At 37.6% G+C, this 13689-nt stretch overlaps 1 protein-coding gene across 2 annotated transcripts in view; it reads right to left on the reverse strand.

The window, feature by feature from the left end:
- The window catches only part of FHIT (fragile histidine triad diadenosine triphosphatase), a 661182-nt gene that overhangs the window by 615115 nt on the left and 32378 nt on the right, over nt 1-13689 (reverse strand). The window contains exon 1 of one of the 2 annotated variants that reach the window (XM_080382945.1): nt 1-13689. This exon is cut by the window's right edge and continues 32378 nt beyond it. The gene's annotated coding sequence lies outside the window, so the exon portion shown is untranslated. The other variant, XM_080382944.1, reaches the window with a different exon arrangement.

The raw sequence follows: 13689 nt of genomic DNA on the forward strand, positions 1-13689 counted from the left end.
ACTCCCTCTCCTAAGGCGCATGCGTGGCGCCGGCCGAGCGGGGTGCGCTGCGCGCCGGCCTGTAGCAGCCAGGGGGCGGGTCGGCAGGCGGGGCGGGGCGGTAGGCGGGGCCAGCCGGTAGGCGGCGAGCCCGGCAGTAGTGTCCGCTGGGGCGGCACGTGTGCGCGCGGGCGCGGTGCTGTTCCCGCCTCTCTCACGCGCCGCTGGCAGAGGGATGTTCCCGCCTGTCGCGCGCGCCGCTAGCAGGGGCGGAGAGTCGCTCCCTCATCGTGATGAGAGAGGCTGTTTTGCTGCGGTGGCCGCCCCTCAGCTACCCTTAGGTTACAGCTGGTGAGTTGAGGAGCCCGCCTTTGCTGTGCCTGGGTTCAGCCGTGGCTAAAGCGAGCCAGTAGGGGAAAGTCCCGCAGATTTGTGTGGATGCTCCCCCTTGACTTAGTATAACCAGTAGATCACGCGGTTGGAAGTGGGGAAGTAGTGTCATGGTATGTGTCCCGTGCTTATGCTGTTGCGCACGTATCTTCATGGCTCACACAGGGTGCAGAGTTGCGGCCCTACCATCAGTTTTACCTTTCCTCTCATGTGGCTTCAGTTGTTAGTTTCTACATAACAATAGTGTGACTTTATCCCTCGTTGCCTCATTTCAATCAGTGGTAACATCCCTGTTGAACCCCCCTGGCCCAAGCCGTGAATACTGGAGCACCTCAGTTCAGTATCACTCACGCATCACCTTGTGCAGCTGCGGGCACCTTCCAGAAGAGTTCATCTAGCACTGTGAAGAGCTTCAACCATTAAATATTTATTTCCCCCATCCCTTTCCTAAAGGGAAACATCGTGGTTGGTATCTTGCTTTAGTTTACATGGACTGAGCTTTTATTAGTGAAGGCAAGGCCTTACAGTAGAAAGCCAGGTTTCTAGTGGAGCTTCAGTTTGTAGGAGAGTTCATTTTCAGTCTGGTATCTAACAAAGCTCTCTTACATAACTGCTTTTATGTATATCCAATGCAGAGGAATAAAGTTGCTGAACATTACTGTTATTCCAGTGCTTCAGGGAATCAGATATGCTGGGCTCAAGCCCAAACCTTGAACTTTATTTTATATTCTAAAGGAAATGTGTATAACAAATGGAAGACAGGTTTGATGTATTTGCTGGAGCCAGTACCCCTGAGAATTAATGCAAGGCACTCCTCTTATTGCTGTATTAATGAACACTGCCACAAATAATGACCAATACTGCAAATATCATAGCTTATCAGGTACGCTCATTGAAGACACTGTTGTCACCAACCCATGAATGTGGTATCAAGTGTTATTATTACTTAATGCCAACAGAGAGCCAAGATTGCCTTTTGATGCTACTGCCATGGATAATGCCTTGGTATCTGTACTTGCATACATCAAAGTCCCATGCCTAATCCCAAGAATCACTCTGTGCTGAAGTGACAGCATTAATTCCCCCTGCTGTTACACATTTTGCCAGCCCTTTGTGACACTGCACAGTGACAGCTTCCTTGTGTCAGTTGTGTGCAAAGCTACGCTAGATATGTCCCTTTTACAGTGCATACACCTGTCTTCTAGGATTATGCAATTCATAATCCAGTACTGGCTGCTCTTCCTATATCCAGTCAATCCTGAGAAACATACTGAGCACTCACTTTGTTTACGAAAGCAAACATAGTGTGTACCATTCACTTACCTAGTACAAGTGAAGGATTTTGCCAACACATGGTCACGTGTGTATTTCTTAATTATTATCTTCTGCAGTTACACCCTGGACAGCAGACAGACCTTTCCCTCAAATTACCAGGTCATTGTGAATGCTAATTTCTGTGTAGTAAATCTTGACTGTCGGAATATTACTTTGTACTTTCATTAATTCCTAGTGTTTTTAATAACATCACAGTTGTGGATTGATTTTATTACCTTGCACTGATTTGGTATTTTTCCTCATGTATCATTGATCTCACTGACCTGAGTGGATATATAATAGTATAGCAGGCAAGTAGCAGCAACTGTTTCCCCAGATTAACTCACTTCTGTCATTAAGGAACATGAAGACAGTGAAGTCTGTCTCTTCACTTCACAACCTAATCTGTATCACTTTGTGGCCTTTAAGTTATTTGACTTTTCTGGTCTTCCTACCCTCTAAGGATCTTACTTTTCCCATCATGTCATGTTTTACTGCCATTAATTTTTAAGGAGATTATAACAGTAGTAAAAGGAAAGACCGTCAAGCTTCTATGTAGAGTTTAACTGCCGTTTGCAGATGTAACTCCATTCAAGTCAAAGGGTACCGTGTAAGACTAAGTGCTCATCACATCCTGATGAAAAGATGCTCATTTATCCTTTTATTGTGTACTGTCCATCGTTTATTTGGTATTTTAAAATAGTATTAAAAAACCATTCCCTTTTGAGGTCTGAAAACAAAGATAAAACTCAAGACTTCTGTTGGCACACTGTGAAAACAAAAAACTGTACTGAAGTGTATGCTGAAAAGAATGCAGACTTCAGTAAAGCAGCACATCAGAAAATCTGTTTAAATATGTCAGAAAGTTTTAAAACCAACAAAACAAAAAAAACCCACCCTGAATGTTATTCAACAGTGTTGAAAACAAACCACAAATCCTAATCTCTTTGAATAGCTCCAGTCATAATTCTCCATTTCTAAAGCTGCAATCTCTGTCTGTAACCAGAGATTGTGTGTTACATAAATACTTGCAACTGCTAAAGTATGTAAAAAGCGCATGAAGAGGTGGGCTACTGCTATGGCAGAAGCCTATGCTTACCAAAAATAGATTTAATGTTCTGCTATTAACAAAGAAAAACAAATGCAATGCATAAGTAAAACTGAAGTGTGTTTCTAGATAATCTGCTTCTTACATTCAACTGAGCATGAAATCTCTTCTTGAAGAAAAGCTGAGTAGAGATCCCAGGGAAAAGTTCTTTTAGCTCACTACTTCTTACTTGTTCAATGGGACAGTTCACTTTGTTCCTTTATACTGAGCTGCTTTATACTTATACAGAAACAATATTTTTTCTCCCTCTAATCCTTAGCAGAAACATGAGCCCTTAATAGCTTGTCTCTGCCAATCTCACAGTTTCAGTATATTAAGTCCTTACAGAAACTGGTTTTCTTGCAAAGTGATATGTGAGAGACTGTCTGGCTCTGTGATGCATGGGAATTAAAGTTTATTTTTCAGTGAATTCTGTGGTTTCCGTTATGAAGCTGTTTTTATCTTAAATTACAAGTCGTAGAGCTGTGATGTTACATAGCGTGTATTTTCAAACAAAGTTCTGCCTTTTGCCTTTATGTTTCTTGTGTATCCAAGAAGTAGGAACACAGTAGTTCTATGGAAGTAACAATGGTATTAGTAAATCGAAATCTTGCAGCTTTGTTGTCCTTCATATAACAAGGTGATTCTTCTTACAGTCTGTTTCTGAGATTTAAAGTCTGTGTCTATTTCTTCTTTCTATGTGAAATGACATCCACAATCCTCAAACATCTGTAAGAAGAGACCATAGTGTATAGCCATCAGAAAAGTAACAAAGTATCATAGGACTTTTGTAAGTTTTCATTGTTTTCTTTTTTTTAGTATGAAATCCTAAAGCTATCTTTCGATTTTGTTTTGATGGAATCCAGAGAATATACTGTTCTGGATTACCACTATTTTAAGGAGGCTAGGTCTTAGGCATTAATACAGTTTCGTTTTCATGGCTACTTCTTTCTGTGCTGCAGGTTTGCTCTCACCAAGTATTTTCTTCAAGCCACAATGTATTATCCACTGGTCAACTCAACAACTACCTCTTTAAGACCAATTGGCTGTTTCTTCTAACTCACTGTTAGTCATTTCTCTTTTCCTCAAAACTGGGAACAGTATTCATGTTTTTGGCAGAGTAACAACGATACTGCATCTAACCAAAACAGCCCCTTCTGTGAAGCCAGTCATTAATTCCTCTCTGGTAGCTTGTTATCACCAGATGTCTGCTGAGTTTACACCCTGTGCATTTCCCGTGACTGCACCCACAAGGCATCCACAAATGATTCTGTATTTTCAATAAGATCACCACATCCTTTTATGAACTTTTTTCTTCAGTACCTCAGCAGCTGCAGCTGCTGACCACAGAACTGCAGCCTCTCTTTACGTTACGTATTGTACCTTTCTCTTGACTGAAAGAGTCTACAAACAGTGTAATGTTAGTTTTACTTTAAGGGTGGAGTTTCATCATTTAAGATTTTGGGAAATGGGTTTTGCACAGATAGTAATGAGAACTATTCTACATCCAACACAGAAAGGTATTTGCAGGTTTATATCAACAAGTACAAAATGTTTTTGTTTCTCATAAGAAGCACTGACAATGAAGTCTAACCCTGCCAATAAGAAAGCATATCTGAAGGACTCAGTTATATCTAAGCATGAGGAGAAGCGTAGGCATATTTCCCACCAGAAATCTGCACTCACTGAACATAAATACCAGCAGTAGATGCAATTAGCTATGTCCAATTTACATTTTGAGTGCAAGGGACAAGCTCTCACAGCATGCTTAATACAGTGAGCACAACAAACTGGTTTTTGTGAATGCAATGCACAGTTTCTCAGTTCAACGTGAAACCTCACAAAATATATGTGCAAGGTGTAATTACAGCATGCCACGAATAAAATTTCAAAGGATAATCCAAACAACACTCATATCTTGAACAAGAAACTGGTTAATTGATGTAGGTTCATAGACATATGTCATAGCATACAATACAATAAATAAAATATAAACACTGATTTTCAAATCGACGCGCTGTGATAACTTGAATTCAGATTGTAGGAACAGAAAAAAAAACAAACAAAAAAAACCCCACCCAAACCACAAAGTAACTCCTACATTACAAACCCTCAACTAACTGGTAAAGAAGAAGGAAAAAAACGAGAACTGCTAGTATTTTTCTAACTCATTAGGAGTCTTTCTTTCATCTATTTGTTTCTTGCTCTCTGTGGCCATTGAGACTAGTAGGAAACCAGCCAATTTAGTCAGAAAACTTTGCAGCATAGCAGGGAGTCTCATTTGTCATCACATGCAATAGCAGCTGTCTCCATCAAGAATGAAGTTAATCAGTACAGATTAAATAAATTAGGTAATTCTTTAGATGGTTAATAATGTACTTTGAATGAGCAAAGACCAGTCTGGTACTGGGAAACTTCTCTTTCAGATATACTGATTTTGTGGAAACTAAGGAGCAATGAAGTTCCTTAATGCGTTTTTTGCACAAATATTTCTAGCAACTGAAGATACTCAGTTTACACAAGAGACACGAAGTGTTAAGAGCTATATCCAGACTCACGTTTTCTTTAGCTTTCTTCAGCTTCTTCCATTCTGTGCTTAATTATTTCAAATTCTTGCCTAAATTTCTTAGCCAGGTCAAATGTGAGAATCGCAAGAAACAAGTATAAAATCTTGGGAGCAAGTTTCTTCACGTAAAAACCCTGAAATATACTGTTGTACTGTTTTGAGTTAATATGCTGAACATGTAGCAAATAAATCTATAAAGATACTGAACGTCATGCAAATTTGCACCCTCCCCAACCTCTGCACTAAGTAAAGCAGCTTGTATGCCATTCAGGAAGACAGAATTTTCTTCTTAAAAATTCATTTTGTACAGCCTTGAGAACATACAGGACCTTTCTAACCCCAGGTTTTGTCACTTAGCAAATGTCTCTAGCCTGAAAACATAGATTGATGATGTGGCTAAAATCACTCCCATGGACATAAATGAAGGGAAAAACTGGTTGCATAAGCTTTATCCCTCCTCTCTTTACTTACTCTATATGTTTATTATGGAACTTATATTTAAAGCAGGTAACCAAAGAGGAAAAAAATTATCTATTCTGTAAAATATGACAGTTACTGATTTAGAACTCTGGCCTATAGCTGTAAAAGATTTGCTTAGTTTTCCTCATAGTTTATGTCATTGTCATCTACTCCTTCCTGAAAAGATCTGGACTGCATGAATTTGATACTGTAAGAATATGTGATATGCAAAAAGAAGAGCCCACACATATCAGCTGTCAGTTTTGAGAAGAAAGTACATCTCAGAAGGCTACTGTTTCATAACTCAAAGAATGATAGTAAAATGGAAAAAAGAAAGAAAGAAAAAAAAAAGCTAGTATAGTCATAGAATCATTTAGGTTGGAAAGACCATCAAATCCAACCTTTAACCCAGGACTGCCAAGTCCATCACTAAACCATGTCCCTAAGCCCTATGTCTATGTGTTTTTTAAACACCTCTAGGGATGATGATTCCACCACCTCCCTGGGCAGCCTGTTCCAGTGCTTGACCACCCTTTCAGTGAAAAATTTTTTCTTAATATCCAGTCTAAACCTCCGCTGATGCAACTTGAAGCTGTTTCCTCTTGTTCTATTACTTGTTACCTGGGAGAAGAGACCTACAGCCACCTGTCTACAACCTCCTTTCAGGTGGCTGTAGAAAGCAATAAAGTCCCCGCTGTGCCTCTTCCTCTCCAGGCTAAACAACTCCAGTTGTTTGGCATCAGTAGTACTGATGCACTAGTTTATGGGAAAGCCTGTGAATTGTTTAGGTTATTAAATGACCTTACTAATGGTATGACTTGGCCTATGTTGCAAACATAACCTACTGGGAAAGGACACACTGAGTGAGCTAAATCACAGGTATATGAGGTATATATACTGTGAGCATAATGGTTTCTCAGAATGCTGCTTGCCTGAGTGGACAGAGGGGCTATTCCAAAGATGCCATGTGATGAATAACCTCAGAGACTGTCAGGAGACAATTCATAGAATATCAGAGTAAAAGGAAGAAAAAGAAACTGGTTTGTACATAAGGACTTCAGCATTCACCTTACTCTTACCATCACAGTTCATTACTGCTTTCTGAAAACAATAAAGATTTTCAGTTTGTTTTGGGTTTCATTGTAATTCTTTCTGCAATGCTTGAAAAAAAGATGGTCTATGATGCCTGTTTAACTAAAGGAGCAACAAAAAATTAAGCAAAATAATTTTAATATAAAAAGAACTGAATCTTTATCACAAAAAAAGAAAGCAAGGAAGGTCTCATGTATTACAGAAAACTCATTTAACCTTCAAAATCTGCTAGGCAATTTTGCGAGGAACCACAGCAACTAAAACACATATTACAATAATTAAACACAGAAGTAAAGGTTGAGTAGCACATATGTTATCTTCAAAAGTTGTTAAACAATGGATGGGAATATTAATGCAAAGAGTATTCATACTGTGATGCTATCAAGGGCATACATCAAAGTAGAGTACTTTTTTCAAAATCAAGGGGAAATTACTTTTGTTTTGGCACATGCCATGACATCACATATCAAAAGAAATTAGAAAATGTTCTAAAATGTACCAAGTATATTACTCATAATGTGTTTTGCTTTACTAGGAAGGAAGAAACAAAAGGCAGAAAAGTTGTGGGATACTAACAGCATTTAAAGCAGCATAGGTAAGCATTCTTATAATCTTTGTTCTTTTGCAAACTAGCTCTAGTCTTCATACACAAGCTCTGTGTGGGGAATATGGTTCATACAGATTTACAGAACTTAGACAAAATTTAAAATTTCTTATGTGAAGTGGGTGCACCTTGATAAACTTCAAATTATCTTTTCCTCCTGAAGATTCCATAAGATAAGTGGATTTAAAGCTCCATTTTATGTAGGAAAATGCTCTAAATTTAAGTATGTCACTGGAATTAACAAAAACAGTCATAGGTTTACTCAGATGTATTTTAAATTAGCTATTGCACAAATGCTGAAGAACTACTTATAGCTGTGGATTCACTTGCAGCGAGTAATTTTTATAAAATTTCCATGTGTCAGTGACACAATGTCATTTAAGGACCTTTTTTCGAAATCACATAAAACGGACTTAAATCAGTTATTGTTTTTAATCAAGTTCTGCTGGCCCAACTTAGAACTTTTCCTTTGAATCCATAAATTATCTGAAGAAAATTTACCTTGAGAACAGTATGATAAAGTATCAACAAACACATAACTCATCTTTTGACAATTCTAGGTGCTTATGAAAAACGTTCAGTGGTGAAAACAGCTGTGCCAGCAGCTATTTAAATGCAGTTCCAATCTTACTTGACCAAACCACAGAAAACTGAGAAAGCTGAAGAGTTTTCACACCCCTGATAGCTTAAATGTTTCGTGTTTTCCTCTTTATGCTGCAATTTTAGTAGGTAAGGGATATTCCAATATTTTTAGATTTCTTCTTTATTTGATTTCTCTGGTGATCTCTTTTTGTAAGGTGTTGAAAATGACTGTAGGTTTCCTGAACAGTATATGCACATACCTCTGTGAGCACATATGCAGTCAACAGAGGAAAGATGCTAGAAAAAAACTGTAACGAGTTTTAAACAATAGTAAAATACTGTCTCATACTCATTTTTATTACAGCATATTCTGACCTTTGATGTCTTAAGGAACTGATATTATTACTGTAATTTTTGGTAAATGGGAGTCGTCAAACTACTGTTTCTCAACAGTTCTCTGAACGGTTGCAAGGACAGTTGCTTCTATGGGGCTGCTGGTGGGGACGAAGGAGTCCACAGAGTATCACAGTCTCTCCCTGGTCACGCATCATGCTGTCTATATCAGATAAGGCAAGGCCAAACTGGGAGCAGTAGTACTCACCTTCCCATCAACCAAGCTGTTCTTATAATCTGTATCACAGTATCACTTCTGTGGGGGGAGGGTAAGCCTCCACAACAGAATTACGACAGTACAGATACGCAGTACAATTTCAGATTTTAGTATAAGCTGAATTCTACAAGAGGAAGCTTTACACCTGGTTTTAGAATTATGATTTGAACGTTAAGAAACATGGATTTGGTGCCATTTTTTAACCAGTATAAATCACAGATAAGACTCATTTGGTAAATTCTTTATTTGGCATCTATAACCAGTCAGTTTTCTCAACTGTTCAGAAGAGGTAAATTATTACTTTAAGCATTAATAAACTGGATATTTGAACTACAGCCTGACCCTCATTTGTTGACTGGTTGCTCTGATACCAGTATGCTTTTGTTTGCTGATATTTTGGTTTGTTTTAATTATATGCATAATACCTTAGTGTTAATGATAGTTTTGGTAATATGACTTCTTGCTAATACTTGGGTGTTTTAACAAAGCATGTAAGATCCTGTCTTATATTTCTTTCAATAAGAAACCTATGGAGTTTTGAATAGGTGGTCCCTGATTAACGTAAGAGTATGACCAGTTTTCTCTGGTAGCATATGGTTCTTACATCTGGCATTAATCTGGGCATGTAGTCTGCAAGCAGGAAGGCAGTAGCAGAAGAAGCATGGCCTTATGCAATGACTGACAAAAATCTGCAGCACTCAATGCCACAGTTTCAGCAGTCTTGTCACATTATTTCCCTGAAAATCCCTCCTTTGGGGAAAGGAAAGCACTTCAAACTGCGATATGAGCAAACGTGCCTTTACTGCTGGTTGTAGAGAGGGAGAATCTAAAGGTATGTGATTTTATTGATGATTTACAGTAATTAACCATAGGCTGCCACTCTGCTTTTGCCTTCATCATTACTCTGTGGCTGTCTTCTCTGTGCTCTCTAGCAATTGTCCAGAAGCAAACTGAATCATCTGAGACTAACCTTATAAAAATACACACTGTATATATTAATCAAAAGCTGTGTTGCTAAATTCAAGAGGAAGACAAAGGTATTGGGGGGTTAGGTTCAGTCCTTTATAAGCCTCCCAACTGGATCCATTATGAAATCACCCGTCTTCTAGAATACAATGACTCAGTAGAGAAATTCACAGGTCTTTAAATTGTTTTTCTTTCATACTTTTTGGCAGAAAGATTAGAGTACAAAGCAAAACTGCATAGCTATCACAAGAAACCTCTAAGCAAAGCAAAATTAACATGAGAAGCAAGTAGAGGATTAGAGAGAAAAATGGTGCTACTCAAGAAACAGTACCATTAAGATCCCTTAGTTGGCAAGACAGCAAGCCTCGACTGATTGCCAACAGAATGGCAACAAAAACATTCAGATAAATTCCAGTCTCACAAATGTTAGGCCACATGGGAACTTTTAAATGGAATGTAGTATGCTTGCCTAAATAAGTGGTGGAAGAAAACATTTCTTTTATTTTGGTAGAGGAGAATGGCTAAAAGCTATAAGCAGAATTTTAACCTAGATTGGCATTCCACTCAGGTAGTGTGAGTAGGCAAAAAGGCTTATGCTAGCTGATATATTTTATGATTCCTGTAAGATGGGGAAGGACTCTCAAGTCCTCACTCATTCCTTACTCAGTTTTAAAAATGCACAGATAGCTACTCTTTGCTTGAAAGAGAAGTAGCTTGCAGTTTGATCTGTTAACACCATAACAATACACTGAGTAGCATGAGAATGGGATATGGATAATAGGATACATAAAAAGTCAGTAGAAGACTATTCCATCTTGAAGCTAATGTTCAAATGAGTGCAGCCCCATGCTTGGGCACTGAGGAGAAATGATAACCAATTTATTGTGCTGAAAAAGAAAGGCCCCATGTTTTTTCCTAATGCTTATTTTCTCACTTCTACACTTTATGATGATCTATCTCCACAGGGAGCAGAATCTAGCCCTGGCTGCTCTAAATTTTTTACGTGATGTTTAATAAATGGCTCTTGGTTTCAGTCTCTTCTCCATAAGATGTCATTTGAATCTTAATATATTTAGCATAAGATTTAAGGCCTATCCCTGTGCAGGTATTTTCCCTATTACAAAAAATTACAAAAAATGCAGGCATTCCATTGAATACTATGAAGGATTATACCTGAAGAATCCTAAGATACAGAAATATCTATTTTAAAATTAAGATCATTTGAAATTAGATTGGAATGATCAGTACTGGTTTTTATGACAAGGTTCTTTACACCTACGACCTGTGTACTACCTCCCCATGTGTAAGTACACAAGACCAAGATTAGAATGATAGGTTAGAAAATACTAGCTATTCTGGATTTTTGCTTTTGCAGTGTGAATCCCTAGGCAATAGTGAGGTGGTTGTTTTATATATAATTTTAAATCATTGTCAATATTTTACTTTAGTATGGCCTTTGACTGAGTGTCATGCCCAGGGAATAATGGCATTCATTAGGGCCCCAATTTAAATCAATTGAAAAAATTGCTCTACAGAAAATAAAAAAACTAATTATCAGCAAATTGCCCACCTCAAGAAGTTTTAAATAAACAAATACCAGTTATGTTTCACCACTGTCTCCTTTCCAAATAATATGCTTATCACAGACATATTTACCAAAATAGCAGTATAAGCCTGTAACGTGCTGTTTATTGTGTCAAAACTCAGAGCAGCTATCATTGTCATATTAATTGGGGTGAATATTCAAAGGTTGTAGAAAATACTAAATATAAAGAAAAATATATAGAAAAATCATAACTGAGCTCTACACTGACATCAACTTAAGCAGTGCAGGACAAACTTTAGTAAGTTGAACAGAATCTGATGAAAAATTCTAAGATTTAGAGTAAGTTTAAATATTTGTACCCCATCTTCAGAAAAACAAGCCAGTGAAAAAGATATCACTAGAGTCTGAATGATAAAAACCTAATTTTTCTGATCAGGTTTAAGTGGTTTAGATTTGTTTTCTGTCTAGAATATATAGAAGCCTTTTATAGTATATATTGCAACTCACTTGAGAAAACCACTTTTCTCTGAAATATCCAATGTGGTCACCCATATTGGTCACTTAGAAAAGCCTGAAGAATTTCATGCAGAAAGGAGATTTTCATAATCTTGCACAATAGGAAGCATCTTTCATGTAGTATCTCTTGTAATGAGCTGGACATAACAATGCAGCTGCAATGAGGGTTTGAAGTTTGAAGCCAATACTGTTTCTGTTTTCAAAAATGGATAGTATCAAATAACAAAGAACTGTTACTACAGTGAAATATTCCACTTACAAACAAACATACAACAATCATGATGCGCAGTACGTTTTTGCTGCACAACATTTATAGTATCTGCTTTGTATTTAATATTCAGTATGATACAATATGGGTCTGCAAGGGATGATTTGTAAGAATTCACCTGCATCAGGTTCTCCCCTCTTTGTATAACAACAAGCCATCCCACTTTCCAGAGATGTGAAGAGACATGCAGTGAAGAAATGGTCCAGAACCAGAGCACAGTGTCTGATCATATGTTTTAAACATTATGCTTTAACAAAGAACTTGTGATAGGGACAGAGTAGCACCCAGTAATTACAGGCATCATTTTGTTTCCACTCCCTCCTCTTACAGGAACAGAGAAACTCTGGCAGCTGGCAGGCTTGTAATTCAACTCATGCTACCTGGCATAGATGACTGTTCACTCAGTGGAGTTGCACTAGTGTAAAACCAGTGAAAGCAAGCTGCAAAGCAAGCCGTTTATTGTACAATAGCAGGTGTAATATGTGACCTTTAGCTGACACATCCAAATGCTCAATGATGTTTGGTAACTGTGCCATATGTCTGGTAGAAGGAAGCAGACTCTGAGCCCTCCTTGTATTTACTGGAGTATTACACCTAGCAAGTAACAGTAATGCATTGCCACACTAGAGACACTGGTGGAGTTAGAGCTGCACAACACTGGAGAAGTACTGGTGATTCAGTCCATTTTTCATATGAGTGTATTTGTTAATGATGGCAGTCGTATTTGTTGATTTACTTAAATATCACTGGCATTTTGCAACAAACCTTTGGTAAATACTTAGGAATCTTCACTTTATATTTAGGTGGGCCCCAATAATCTGTCTGTTTATGACTGTAATTATTTTGGTAGAAAAGGGCTTTTACATACTAAAGAAAGAAGACAAGCAAATTGGAAAGTGTCCTGTTGGCACACCAGCATTTGGGAAAGGATACAGACAGTACATCCTTAGACATTTATATTTATTTCCATGCTACAAACTGGCTAAGATATTTTATTCTATGCAAACACTGGCAAGACATCAATATAAACAAAATGATCTCAGATGAGCAGCTCCAGCTCATTGTTTTGGCCATTTCTCATGCAACTGCCTGTTTTAGCTATTGAACAATTGCTGGTATTTCTGACATGAAAGTATCAGTTACGTGTCTGAAGAATCTCAGAAGTGATGAGTAAGTAACAGTGGAAAATTGTATACTATGATGATATAAACTATATAAAATAATCATGATTTTGAGGATATTTTTTTATTCATAACCATAATTTTCATGCTATTGCATCTCTATTTATCAGCCTTCATAGCATGTCAGTTTTCACATTCATTCTTTTGGCTCTACAGCTTCTAGCAGCTTAGCCAATAAGACAGATACTCAAGATCTCTATCCAAATATGCATTTTCTAGAACATAAGGTAAAACCAGATGGAAGCTGAATTACAAAAGTACAGTAATCACAATCCATATTAATAACCTGTAAAAGCAGACTGAGACTTTGAAATGCATTCTACATATAGTCCTTTTATGTAGTGTCTGAAGGTCTTGTTTTATTTATCATTATTGATTCTGAATCAAATAGTTAAGAAGGTAGCTTTTACAATGAAAAAGCTACAGCTGGACCCATGGATATTTACAACGAACTTTGGCTTCAGTGCAGTTAATATAGTGTCTGTTTTTTCCATGTTAACCTTAATTTTTAAGAAATTCAGAATTTCAA

This window comes from Falco punctatus, assembly GCF_963210335.1.
Source record: "Falco punctatus genome assembly, chromosome: 4".
In the NCBI taxonomy this organism is placed as follows: Eukaryota; Metazoa; Chordata; class Aves; order Falconiformes; family Falconidae; genus Falco; species Falco punctatus.